Genomic DNA, 12,712 nt, shown 5'->3' on the forward strand with positions numbered 1-12,712 from the left:
GGTGGAGACCCTGGGGCCGGGATCGATCGGGACCAATCGGTTTCAACCCCGATCCTCCCCTCCCCCGCCATCACCACCCCGCTCCCGGCAGCCCCCGCGGAAGTTTCGACGTTCTATTGGGTGACTCACCGGCACAAGGACAGGGGCCCAGCAGAATTTGGCAATGACGTCATTCCAGCAGAGCCGTTCTATTGGCTGCGACCCACGAGGGAGCCCCAAAACCTGTTCATGGCTTGGGGGGGAAGGACAGCCGGCACGACCAGGAACGGGGGTGCAGAGGCTGTTCAAGTGCCCAGGAAAGGGGCAAAAAACTTTTCCCTCTCCCTCCCAGTGCCCACTCAGCCCATCCCAGTGTCTCCCCTCTCTCCCAGTGCCGCCGTCCATCGAGGTCCCAGCCCGGCCCTGCCCCCTGCTCTGCTCCGGCCTGGATTTCTCCCCTGCAGGGGCAGCTGAGGTGGCTCCAGGGCGGGCGGGAGCTTTCGGGGCAGGGGGTGGCTCCTGACATGCTGCTGGAACCGCCCCTGTCTGGGCGGGCCCGTCAGCCTGGGGCACCTCCTCACCCGAGCCTGGGGGACGGGTCGGCAACTGGGAGGGGCTTTGGGAAGGAATGGGGAGGCTGAGAAGGGCTTGGAGGTCGTGGGGGTAAGTGGGAAGGTGTTTGGGGGAGTTTGGGGGTTTGGGAGGGAGGTTGGGGAGATTGGGGCAGCTGTGAGGGGTTTTGGGGAATCGTCGGGGATGTGGGAAGGAACTGGGAGAGAGTTTGGGGGCATACTCAAGGGGAAGGGGGCAACTAGGAGAGGGTTTGAAAGGTCCTGGGAGGGCTGGAGGTAACTGGGAGGGGTTTGGGGGCATCTTGTGGGTTTTTGTGGGTCTGGGAGGCAGTCTGGGGGCCTCGGAGGGTTTAAGGGGAAGTTGGGAGTGTCCTGTGGGACCGGGATGGGATTTGAGGGTTCCTGGAGGGGCTGGGAGGGCTTTATGCCTTTAGACTGCGGGCATTGTCTAGTATTGATAGGGGTAATCCGTGAGTTGACTGTTTCACAATCATCCAAATTTTAACAAGACTTTGAAGGTGGTCAACCTCAGTTTGAAGCAGCTCATTTTTAGCAAGAAATTTATCCGATTTTCCTCCTGTTTCCCTCTCAAAGGCTAATGATGACTTCAACACCACATTTTCTGATTTCAAAACAGTAGACTCAACATCAGAAATCCATTCATGACTTCCCTGTCACCACTCCATCCGAATGTCTGTGCACTCACTGTGGCCTGAGAGAAACCTGCCTGTTTGCAGCGCACTGACTGGGCAACTTTTCTTTTTGCAGGTGGAAAAGGGCAGATAAAGAAAAAACAGATGGGTCCAGCAGAAGTGATGCTGCTTCTGTCAAAAGCAGAGCAGAGGCCGAAAGCACTTTAGGAAGTTGCTTACAGAAGCACTTGTTCATTCCAAGTTACAGCTCAGGAGTCTCAGTGACTTGTCCAACATGGGAGCTCCTTTTCCATTTCTCAACCCCCAGATTCCTCAGAAGTAGGAAACTGAAAACACTGACTCAGAAAAGCTCCATTCCTTCCTAATAATTGTGCTTTGTCCTTCCCATTTGACAGTGCTCTTGGAAATGTGCTGGTGTGATCTGGATCTGGGAGCAGCCCTGACCTCCCACAGCCCTGACCACACACACCTCATCCAACGGCAGGAAGAACCTGCCTGGCTCCTGCTGGGGTTCTCACCACCCACCGACAGCTTCTCCCTGCAGAGGGGTGGGCAACTACCCAGGCCGGATGAGACCTGACCCCAGCAGGCAGCAAAGTCCCTGCCCTGGCACAAAGAACCCCGGAGCACAGGGACCCTGCTCTGCAGGACAGCCCCGGGCATCCCTGGCTGCACCCCCACCTTCCCACCCCACAGCCATCCCTGGGAGAAGGAGCCCATCTGCACTGTCCCTCTGACGGTGCTGCAGGGAAGGCCTGCCCTGGAGAACATCCTCCTCTGGCGCAACAGAGAAACTGGGAGAGTCCTGACAGATGTGCAAGGCTGTGGGATGTGGTAGCTTTAGGAGATTCCTCCAGGAACACAAGCGACATTGCCCTGCACCTGTAGACTCACTCTGCAGAGGAGTGTGAAGTTGTGTCCCCAAGTTGTGTGAAATTGTGTCCCCAAGTTGTGTCTCAGCTGAACACCTCCCATCTTTCTGCTGCCTTTAACCTCCCTTTGCCTTTCTTCTCTTCTCTCGTGCCTACAGGCAGTGCCCTCGGCCCTGCTGGGCTGTGCAGAGGAGCTGCTCCTGGGCAGAGCTGTCTCTCTGCAGTGCTGCCCGCTTGCCAGGATTTCCCTGTGTGCCAGGAGCCCGGCCCAGCTGAGCAGCACAGCAAGAGCCAAAGGCAGCCCTTTCTCTGCCCCTCTGGGTTCCCCGCAGGTGTCCCTGGGGCTCCAGGGGAACCTGCTGTGGAACAGACTGAAGGAAACAATGATGTTCCCTCTTCTCACCTCTTCAGTGACACTTCTTTCCAGCAGTGACACTTCTTTCCAGCAGTGACATTTCTCCTCTTAGAAAATTACCAGGGTATGATGATCACCTTTTCTAGTTTCATCATTACACAGGACACCAGGAGGGTGACAGCAAAGGATCTGGTAACTCCCTGGCACAGCGGGGGTTTTCCTGGAGTCACACAGAGAAATGTGTCAGGGCTCTGAGAGGTGTCCAACCCTGAACTGGACTGATGCACACACGGGGGTGTTCAGAGACACGAGACTTTCCCTGGCACACACACAGGCAGTTCATTGCAGCAGGGGCAGTGTCTCCCTGGGCTCCTGCTACCACTCCCAGAGCCTGGAGCCACCTCAGCCCTGTAATGCTCCCACCCTACCCACTCCTACACTTCAGATGAACATTGGGGTTTTCTAGTCACTGGAACTGCCCAGACCAGCCCCTCCCTGGTCCCCCCATCTCCCTGCCCCGCCCCAGCCCAGCAGAGCAACACAGTCGTTTCTGGTCCTGCAGCAAGAAAGGGAGGCAATAGAGGACAGGGACAGTGACTGCATGTCTGGACTGCTCAGGAGATCATCAGCTCAGGCGGCAGCTCCTGCAGCCCCAGGGCCAGACCCGCTTCCCAGTGGCCCAGGCAGCTGCTGCCACGTGGGCACAAGCTCTGCTGCCCAGGAGGGTCCTGTAGTGAAGGGCTTTGCAGATGGCCACGTAGCGGTCATAGGACATGATGGTGAGAAGGGCAAGCTCCACTGTGATCAAGAAGAAAAGCAAAAAACACCTGTGCAGCTCATCCTGAGTAGGACATGGCCCTGGTGTTCCAGAGGGAATTGGCCATGGCTTTGGGGAGAGTGGTGCAGATGCAGCCCGGGTGTGTGAGGGAGAGGTGGAGCAGGAAGAAGTCCCTGGGGGGTGTGCAGGTGGTGGTGGCAGGTTACGGCGCTGAGGATGAGGCCGTTGCCCAGGAGGGCAGCCAGGGAGATGCCCAGGAAGAAGCAGAAGTGCAAGAGCTGCAGCCAGGAGGAGGAAGTGGGGGATGGAGCTGCTGTTGGACATGAGCTTCCTCCGGGCATCAGGAAATGTCCAAGGAGGAAAAGGCAGTGAAAACTTTGGGACAGGTTTCCTAGATCAAACCCATGAATTCCTCTGAGCATCTACCCTCATCCCAAGTATCTGCAGTCACACATATATAGATTCTGGACTGTAGAAGACAGGCTTAGCATGACTTTAAGATAATTTCTTCTCAATTTTTTGATTTATTTTTCTACTACCAGGTCTGAGAGGGGCATCGTGGAACCAAAGGAACCCTGAGACATTTCAGAATCCCACATGTGTTGGGTCTGTCTGAGCTGGAGTTCATTTTCTCACTGCAGGCGTCACAGTGCTGTGCTTTGCATTGGGAGCTACAAAGGGGTTAATCGCACCAGTGCTTTGGCAACTGCTGAGCAGGGCTGGTGCAGCATCTGCATTGTCAGCTTCGTCCCCTGAATCGGGGGCAAGATCATGGGAGGCGATACAGACAGGTCAGTTGAGCCAAATGGACCAAAGGGACATTGCAGAATATATGGCGTCAGCTCAGCTACAAGAGCTCAGGAAAGGAACAGGAAAGGGGGAAAATCCATTTTTTTACAATACATGCCTTCTGAGCGGCTTCTCTGTGTGGTGAAGCCCTGCTTCCCATGAAGTGACCAGGTATCGCTGCTGACAGGAAGTAGAGAGAAAATCTTTTTATTTTCCTCTTCACTTCTGCATGCGCAAACTTTGGCTTTTGCTTTGGTAAAGTGCCTGATCTCAAGGTAGAAATAATTTTCCATCTTATTCTGTCTCTTCTGTCTGGCTGGGAAGGGCAGCAATAGAGCAGCTTGGTGGGCACCTGGCATCCAGGTCAGGTCAACCCACTGCAACATTGCAGGCTCTCATGGAACCAAAGGACTGCTGGGAGACTGGGGGAACTCACGGAATCAAGTGGCCGTCGTGGCACTGCCCTGCATCATAGAAGCAAATGTTCCCTGGGAAACTACAGAAACCAGGGACTTAAGGGACATCATTGGGATGTGCGGGACCTCATGGAATTAAACAAACCGTGGGATATCTTTGGAACTTCATGGAATCAAAGGGATAAAACAAAAGAATTAAACCCCATGACCAGAAACCATTGGATCGAACATTTCTTTAATATGCCAGCTGGGGATTCATGGGGGTACTCTGCCATGCATGAATCAAAGAATCAGTATAAATTTCGGAGTATAAATACAGTGATACTTGAAAGACCCTCCCCTTCACAAGCAGTCCAAAATTCTCTCATGATTTTAGAGTCATATAGCCTCTTGGATTTTATTCGTGGAGCAAGACTGCCATCTAGCGTCCATTTCTTCTGGGAGGGGCAGTCATTTTCACAGAGTGGTCTTCTCCCTTAGCCGGCCTCGTAGCATCTCTGATTGATCTATCCGACCCCTAACCCCTAAACTAAATGCTTTAGGACCAGCTAAGACGTGTCTTAGAACTTCCCATTTGCTTAAACAACATAAGACTTTCTTCTTAACAGAACAATCTCTTAGTAAACAAGTTTTCTGAGGCCTGTAAGCTAATTTCTTGAAGATGGGCATATGATACACTCTCTATTAGTTTCCATGTATCATCTACATTCTCTCTCCTACAACTAATTGTAGTCTTAAAAGAAAAGACTGCTACCATGCCAAGAAAGCAAACCGCTTTGTTGATTAGGATTTTTCTCTAAGAAAAACTTCTGATTTATGAAGACATTAAGGATGGAGATCCTCTCTCATTTCAGTGCCATTGTGATAATATGGGGCCTCATGTAACACATGGAACACAGAACACAGCACATTCCCAAGCAATCAAGGGGCCATTGTAACACTCCAGGGCCTCATGGAAGACGGAGGCCCCGCAGAGAGACCTCAAATCAGAGGTTTGGGCAATCCTCAACCAGAGGAAGTTCAACAAGGGGAAGTGCCAGATTCTGTCCCTGTGATGGGGCAACCCCGAATGTCCGGACAGACTGGGAATGATATTCTGCATAGCAGCTCTGGAAAATGACCTCTGGGGTCCTGGTGGATGGCCAGTTGGCCAAGAGTCAGTGGTGCTCTGGTGGGGGCTCCCTGCTCGGTCACAGGAGGGTTTTCAGACACACGAGTCCTTCGCTTGTACACAGACACAGACAGTTCATGGTAGCAGGGGCAGTATCTCCTGGGGTTCCTGCTGCCACGCCAGGAGCCTGGATGCACCTAAGCCTTTGTGGGGTGCCACCTGCTCTGCCGCTATCTGAGATGCCCCACCGCCTGAGAGATGGAAACGCGGAGCTCTGTCCAAGAGAAGCACATCCCAGAGCTGCACGTATGGGCTTTGCCAGGATTTAGAACCGTAAATGCAATGTGACACCGAGACACTCTTTGTCCCACATAACTTCAAGGTCTCCCCAGGAGGTTGATGGCAATTGTTCTTGCTCAGGGTCATCTCCCCACACCAACAGCAGGTGTGTGCTCAAGACTTGTCTGTGCAATGCAAACAGATACACCCTGTCTAGTTCTTCCGGTCTCTCCAAGGAAGGCAAAAGAATCTCTGTGTGCCGGGTGAGAAGCCAGTGCTGCAAGTTGTGGTTCTATTGTGAGAGTGCCAAGAGCGGATGGCAGGCCTGTGATGAATGCCCTGAAGAGATGACCTGGGTTTTCCTGTGCACATGGGAATAGATCACACCCTGCTTTGGTGGTCATTTATGTCCTTCGGAGGTGACAGAGATGGGAAAGAGAATGAAATTTTTGAATGTGCCTCTGAGTGCCCCTCAACCTGCTGCAAATATGCAGATTCCAGTATATCCAGTTCAGGTGTGAGAGGCTGTTCCCTGGTCCTCTGAGCAAGAAGAGCTGGACGAGGGACACAGCAGAACTCGCTTACTGAGACTGCATCTCCATGAATCCCAAAGCAAGTGCGAGGGGTTATGCCACGTTCGAGTTTTCTCAAGGGAAGGTGTTTCTCCTATGCATTGCCTCCCCGTGGCACTGGTGCCACAGCCCCCGACAAAACCAAAAGTGGTCTTTGTCCCTAGCAAAAGTGCTCCTACTGCTAGCAGGGAAGTTCCACGGGAAAGGACAGGAGAGGTTGAGTCCGGAGGGCACTGAGCCCGGAGGGATGTTCTGCCTCTCGTGCCCCTCGACCATTCTCGCAAGCACTTGCCCTGGAGGACAATTCAGGAGTCTCTACGTGCCAAAAGAGAGATGTGAGGGAAGAGACGATGGCAGTGTAAGAAGCACATGGCCTGTCAATCTGAAGATCCTCGATACCAAACACCACCCCTGCCACTCAGCCCGGCCCCGCCGGTTCCACGGAGCAGAGTAAGGAACGCCGCCGCACTACCGCCGCTGTCGCCTGGCCTCCGCCTCCAACCAGCACCCGAAGAGAGCCCGAGAGGCACCGGCACCTGTCCTAGCCCCGGAGCGGATTTTTCGGAGGAGGACAGGGGAGGAGGGAGAGGAAGGCAGAGGAGGCGGAGAGGAGGCGGCCCGCCTGGAGCAGAGAGTCGGGGCTGGCGGGGGCAGCGGGGCGCCGGGAAGCGGATCGGCGGCTTCGACGCTGTCGGAGAGCGGGGCTGGCGGCGCTGGCCGCTGTTTTGCTCTGTGCGCAGGGCTTGCTGCCGGAGACTGTAGGTGCCGGGGCAGCCCCCTCGGGTGGACGTGCATATTCCTCGAGGCTGCCCTCCTGTCTGGTAGGTTCCTCACAAAGCTCTTCTCCCGAACTATCTTCCCAACCCTCCCTCTCTCTAGTCCATAAAGTATTCCCTGGGAACACTCATCGCTTTTTTCTTTGTCGAGCCGTTATTCTTTCCTTGCTTTACTCTCTGTCCTTCAGTGAATTCGTGCAGTCCGTCCTTCCCCTTTCCTACTTTTCTTCCTCTCTTCGCTTGGCTTAATCCCGCAGCTTTCCATTCTTCAGTGACTTCACCAATCCATTTCTCTTTTCCGCTCACCTCTCTCCAGCAAATATTAATGGACATTTCAACTACTACACACCTTTATATCCTCTTAAAATTCTTCTCCGTATTGTGTTGACTGCTTCTGTGCCATTTGTTTTGGGGAAAAAGCATCCAGTGCAAAAACACTTCCGACGGATTTTCTTCATCTCCCTGCCAGTGTCTGCAGGTAGAGCCCAGGTGCAGCTGGACCCATTGGTAGAGACCACCGAGAGCAGTGAAATCACCAAGTACTCACACACCAACATACCAAACGGTGAAATTATCTATTCCTACCGGCAGCTCCCGGGTCACAGCCCCGAGTTCCTCGGTGCTAAATGGTTCAGAGAGCTGCTAATTGCTCCAGAGAGCTGCGGGCGCCAACGGGGCTGCTGTGGGTGACCGGTGATGGTCTTTCCATCGTCCTCTGGCTCTCCGGGCACCGTCATGGAGACGAGTTGGGTATTAGCGCTTCTATTAAAACAGGGGTTTCAGCCATACAAAGAGAACAGGCTTGAGTACCTGGGTGCCAAGTGACGTAAAAAGCACAGCGCAGCGCAAGAGGCACCAGTCCTAGAACACTGACTTTACCCCTGGCCTATCAAATCCTCATCTCACTAAACTTAATAATGCGTCAGATTCTGCTTCCAGGCTGCCTCTGGCACGACCTCCAGTTTTCTCCAGGCTGCCCAAATAGTTAGAACTCTTTGTTTTCAGGACAAGCATACATATTTCAGGTGTTCCCTAGTCTTCTGAGCAGGAGAAGTGACACAGCTGGGATCTCATCACGGAGACTGTATCTCCATTGGTCCAAAGCGGGTGGGAATGCCTGAAAGTACAGTTCATTTCTCGGCCCTCCTGCTTCCTTTGCTCCCCCTCTAAGAGATTCGTTTCTGGCAACTCTCTTCTCTCGGCACAGGGTGGAGATTTCTGACACTCTCGGCAAACACCCAGCCCCTTCCCTAAACCAAGTCCAGAGGGATCCCAGGCACCCATCACACCACAGGAAACAGAGGCTTTCACATACTTCCCAGGTGGAAGAGTATTATCGAGTTCACCCTCCTTATGCCTGTGTGCTCCTGAAAATTTTCTACCATCTTAAGTATCAGAGCAGAGATAACACATTTAGAGGAAGCTGAGAATTCTGCATTTTTACTGAGAGGCTAATGAAGGATGGTCCTGCAACCATCCTTCCTGAGGCCAGGGCCACATGGCTGGAGGTCTCTCCTTTCTTACTACTTTGCTTTCCTCTCTCACCACCTCTAACGCTTGGTCTGGCTTGGTTACACCTCGCTCCTTCGCACTGTCTGCCTTCACAGCTTCTTCACAACACGTCCGAGATGTAGTGTTCAGATCCTTGACGAGTGACACTCCAAATCTTGCGGACCCTTACTCTCTGTCTTTTCCACACTCCAGGCAAGCAAGAACCCCTCCTCCTATCCAAAGAGAAAGATCTTCATGAACCAGAGAATCGCGGCTCCTGCCTGGAGTGGATCAGAGTAACCAGGAGACGATATCTCAAGAGAAGCTAGGGACACACATGGCAGCTGAGTGCATGATGCCCAGATTTGCGCTGCCCTGTGCTGTATAAATCACTTTGCACTCAGGCATTCTGTCGCAAGCCTGCGTTCTGTGTAGGAATGAAAAGCCATGTTTTCATAGGGGTGCTAATTTGCTCTGCCGTAGAACAAATTAACCGAGTTTTGTTTCTAAGAAAATCCCCTGAGATCTCTGAAGACAACAGTGTCAAAGAGCCTGTATCAGCCAGACCCAGGAATACAGAGCCGCGTTCCCATGATGGGGCCCAGAGAGCCAGAGGACGGTGGAAAGACCGTCTCCCGTCACAAACAGCCACCCCGTTGGACCATTTAGCACCACGTACGAGGAGTTCGGGGCTGTGACCCAGGAGCTGCCGGTAGGAATGGATAAATTCACAGTGTCGTGTGTTGGCGTGTGAGCACTTGGTGATTTCACTGCTCTCGGTGGTCTCTACCAATGGGTCCTGCTGCACCTGGGCTCTACCTGCAGACACTGGCAGGGAGATGAAGAAAAGCCGTCGGAAGTGTTTTTGCACTGGATGTTTTTTCCCAAAACAAAGGGCAAAGCAGCAGTCAAACCGATACGGAGAAGAATTTTAAGAGGATATAAAGGTGTGTAGTAGTTGAAATGTCCATTAATATTTGCTGGAGAGAGGTGAGCGGAAAAGAGAAGTGGATTGGTGAAGTCACTGAAGAATGGAAAGCTGCGGGATTAAGCCAAGGGAAGAGAGGAAGAAAAGTAGGAAAGGGGAAGGACGGACTGCACGAATTCACTGAAGGACAGAGAGTAAAGCAAGGAAAGAATAACGGCTCGACAAAGAAAAAAGCGATGAGTGTTCCCAGGGAATATTTTATGAACCAGAGGGAGGGCTGGGAAGATAGGGCGGGAGAAGAGCTTTGTGAAGAACCTACCAGACAGGAGGGTAGCCTCGAGGAATATGCACGTCCAACCAAGGGGGTTGCCCTGGCCCCTACGGTCTCCGGCCTCCAGCTCTGCGCACAGATCAAAACCGCGGCCGGCGCCGCCAGCCCCACTCCCCGACAGCGCCGAAGCCGCCGATCCGCTTCCCGGCACCTCAGTGCAACCACCAGCCCCGGTTCTCTGCTCCTGACGGGCCGCCTCCTCTCCGCCTCCTCTGCCTTCCTCTCCCTCCTCCCCTGTCCTCCTCCGACAAATCCGTCCCGGGGCTGGGACAGGCGCCGGCGCCTCTCGGGATCTCCTCGGGTGCTGGCTGGAGCCGGAGGCCAGGCGACAGCGGCGGCAGCGCGGCAGCGGTCCGTGCTCTGCACCGTAGAAAAGGCGGGGACGGGTTGGGCTTGCGAGAATGGTCGAGGGGCACGAGAGGCAGAACATCCCTCCGGGCTCAGTGCCCTCCGGACTCAACCTCTCCTGGTCTTTCCCGTGGAACATCCCTGCTAAAAGTAGGAGCACTTTTGCTAGGGACTAAGACGACTTGTGGTTTTGTCGGGGGCTGTGACACAAGTGCCACGGGGAGGCAATGCATGGGAGAAACACCTTCCCCTGAGAAAACTCGGACGTGGCATAACCCCTCACACTTGCTTTGGGATTCATGGAGATGCAGTCTCAGTAAGCGAGTTCTGCTGTGTCCCTCGTCCAGCTCTTCTTGCTCAGAGGACCAGGGAACAGCCTCTCACACCTGAACTGGCATACTGGAATCTGCACATTTGCAGCAGTTTGAGGGGCACTCAGAGGCACATTCAAAAATTTCATTCTCTTTCCCATCTCTGTCACCTCCGAAGGACATAAATGACCACCAAAGCAGGGTGTGATCTATTCCCATGTGCACTGGAAGACCCAGGTCATCTCTTCAGGGCATTCATCACAGACCTGCCATCCGCTCTTGGCACTCACAATAGAACCACAACTTGCAGCACTGGCTTCTCACCCGGCACACAGAGATTCTTTTGCCTTCCTTGGAGAGACCGGAAGAACTAGACAGGGTGTATCTGTTTGCATTGCACAGACAAGTCTTGAGCACACACCTGCTGTTGGTGTGGGGAGATGACCCTGAGCAAGAACAATTGCCATCAACCTCCTGGGGAGACCTTGAAGTTATGTGGGACAAAGAGTTTCTCGGTGTCAAATTGCCTTTACGATTCTAAATCCTGGCAAAGCCCATGCGTGCAGCTCTGGGATGTGCTTCTCTTGGACAGAGCTCCGCGTTTCCATCTCTCAGGCGATGGGGCATCTCAGATAGTGGCAGAGCAGGTGGCACCCCACAAAGGCTTAGGTGCATCCAGGCTCCTGGCGTGGCAGCAGGAACCCTAGGAGATACGGCCCCTGCTACCATGAACTGTCTGTGTCTGTGTGCAAGTGAAGGACTCGTGTGTCTGAAAACCCTCCTGTGACCGAGCAGGGAGCCCCCGCCAGAGCACCACTGACTCTTGGTCAACTGGCCATCCACCAGGACCCCAGAGGTCATTTTCCAGAGCTGCTATGCAGAATATCATTCCCAGTCTGTCCGGACATTCGGGGTTGCCCCATCACAGGGACAGAATCTGGCACTTCCCCTTGTTGAACTTCCTCTGGTTGAGGATTGCCCAAACCTCTGATTTGAGGTCTCTCTGCGGGGCCTCCGTCTTCCATGAGGCCCTGGAGTGTTACAATGGCCCCTTGATTGCTTGGGAATGTGCAGTGTTCTGTGTTCCATGTGTTCCATGAGGCCCGATATTGTCACAATGGCACTGAAATGAGAGAGGATCACCATCCTTAATGTCTTCGTAAATCAGAAGTTTTTCTTAGATAAAAATCCTAATCAACAAAGAAGTTTGTTTTCTTGGCATGGTAGCAGTCTTTTCTTTTCTTTTAAGACTACAATTAGTTGTAGGAGAGAGAATGTAGATGATACATGGAAACTAATAGAGAGTGTATCATATGCCCATCTTCACGAAATTAGCTTACAGGTCTCATAAAACTTGTTTAATAAGAGATTGTTCTGTTAAGAAGAAAACCTTACATTGTTTAAGCAAATGGGTAATTCTAAGACACGTCTTAGCTGGTCCTAAAGCATTTAGTTTAGGGGTTAGGGGTCGGATAGATCAATCAGAGATGCTACGAGGCCTGCTAAGGGAGAAGACCACTCTGTGAAAATGACTGCCCCTCGCAGAAGAAATGGACGCTAGATGGCAGTCTTGCTCCACGAATAAAATCCAAGAGGCTATATGACCCTAAAATCAGAAGAGAATTTTGGACTGCTTGTGAAGGGGAGGGTCTTTCAAGTATCACTGTATTTATACTCCGAAATTTATACTGATTCTTTGATTCATGCATGGTAGAGTACCCCCATGAATCCCCAGCTGGCATAGTAAAGAAATGTTCGATCCAATGGTTTTCTGGTCATGGGGTTTAATTCTTTTGTTTTATCCCTTTGATTCCATGAAGTTCCAAAGATATCCCACGGTTTGTTAAATTCCATGAGGTCCCGCACATCCCAATGATGTCCCTTAAATCCCTGGTTTCTGTAGTTTCCCAGGGAACATTTGCTTCTATGATGCAGGGCAGTGCCACGACGGCCACTTGATTCCGTGAGTTCCCCCAGTCTCCCAGCAGTCCTTTGGTTCCATGAGAGCCTGCAATGTTGCAGTGGGTTGACCTGACCTGGATGCCAGGTGCCCACCAAGCTGCTCTATTGCTGCCCTTCCCAGCCAGACAGAAGAGACAGAATAAGATGGAAAATTATTTCTACCTTGAGATCAGGCACTTTACCAAAGCA

The 12,712-nt window shown here is 52.7% G+C and overlaps 1 long non-coding RNA gene across 1 annotated transcript; it reads left to right on the forward strand.

The window, feature by feature from the left end:
* The first annotated feature begins 3,731 nt into the window (after positions 1-3,731).
* On the forward strand, positions 3,732-4,632 carry LOC127475781 (uncharacterized). Its single transcript, XR_007906334.1, has 2 exons — positions 3,732-4,000; positions 4,390-4,632. It is a non-coding gene; the product is annotated as an uncharacterized LOC127475781 (long non-coding RNA).
* The last annotated feature ends 8,080 nt before the right edge of the window (positions 4,633-12,712 follow it).

This window comes from Manacus candei, unplaced genomic scaffold (assembly GCF_025592945.1).
Source record: "Manacus candei isolate 608988 ecotype Guabito, Panama unplaced genomic scaffold, ASM2559294v1 h1tg000047l, whole genome shotgun sequence".
NCBI classification, from domain to species: domain Eukaryota; kingdom Metazoa; phylum Chordata; class Aves; order Passeriformes; family Pipridae; genus Manacus; species Manacus candei.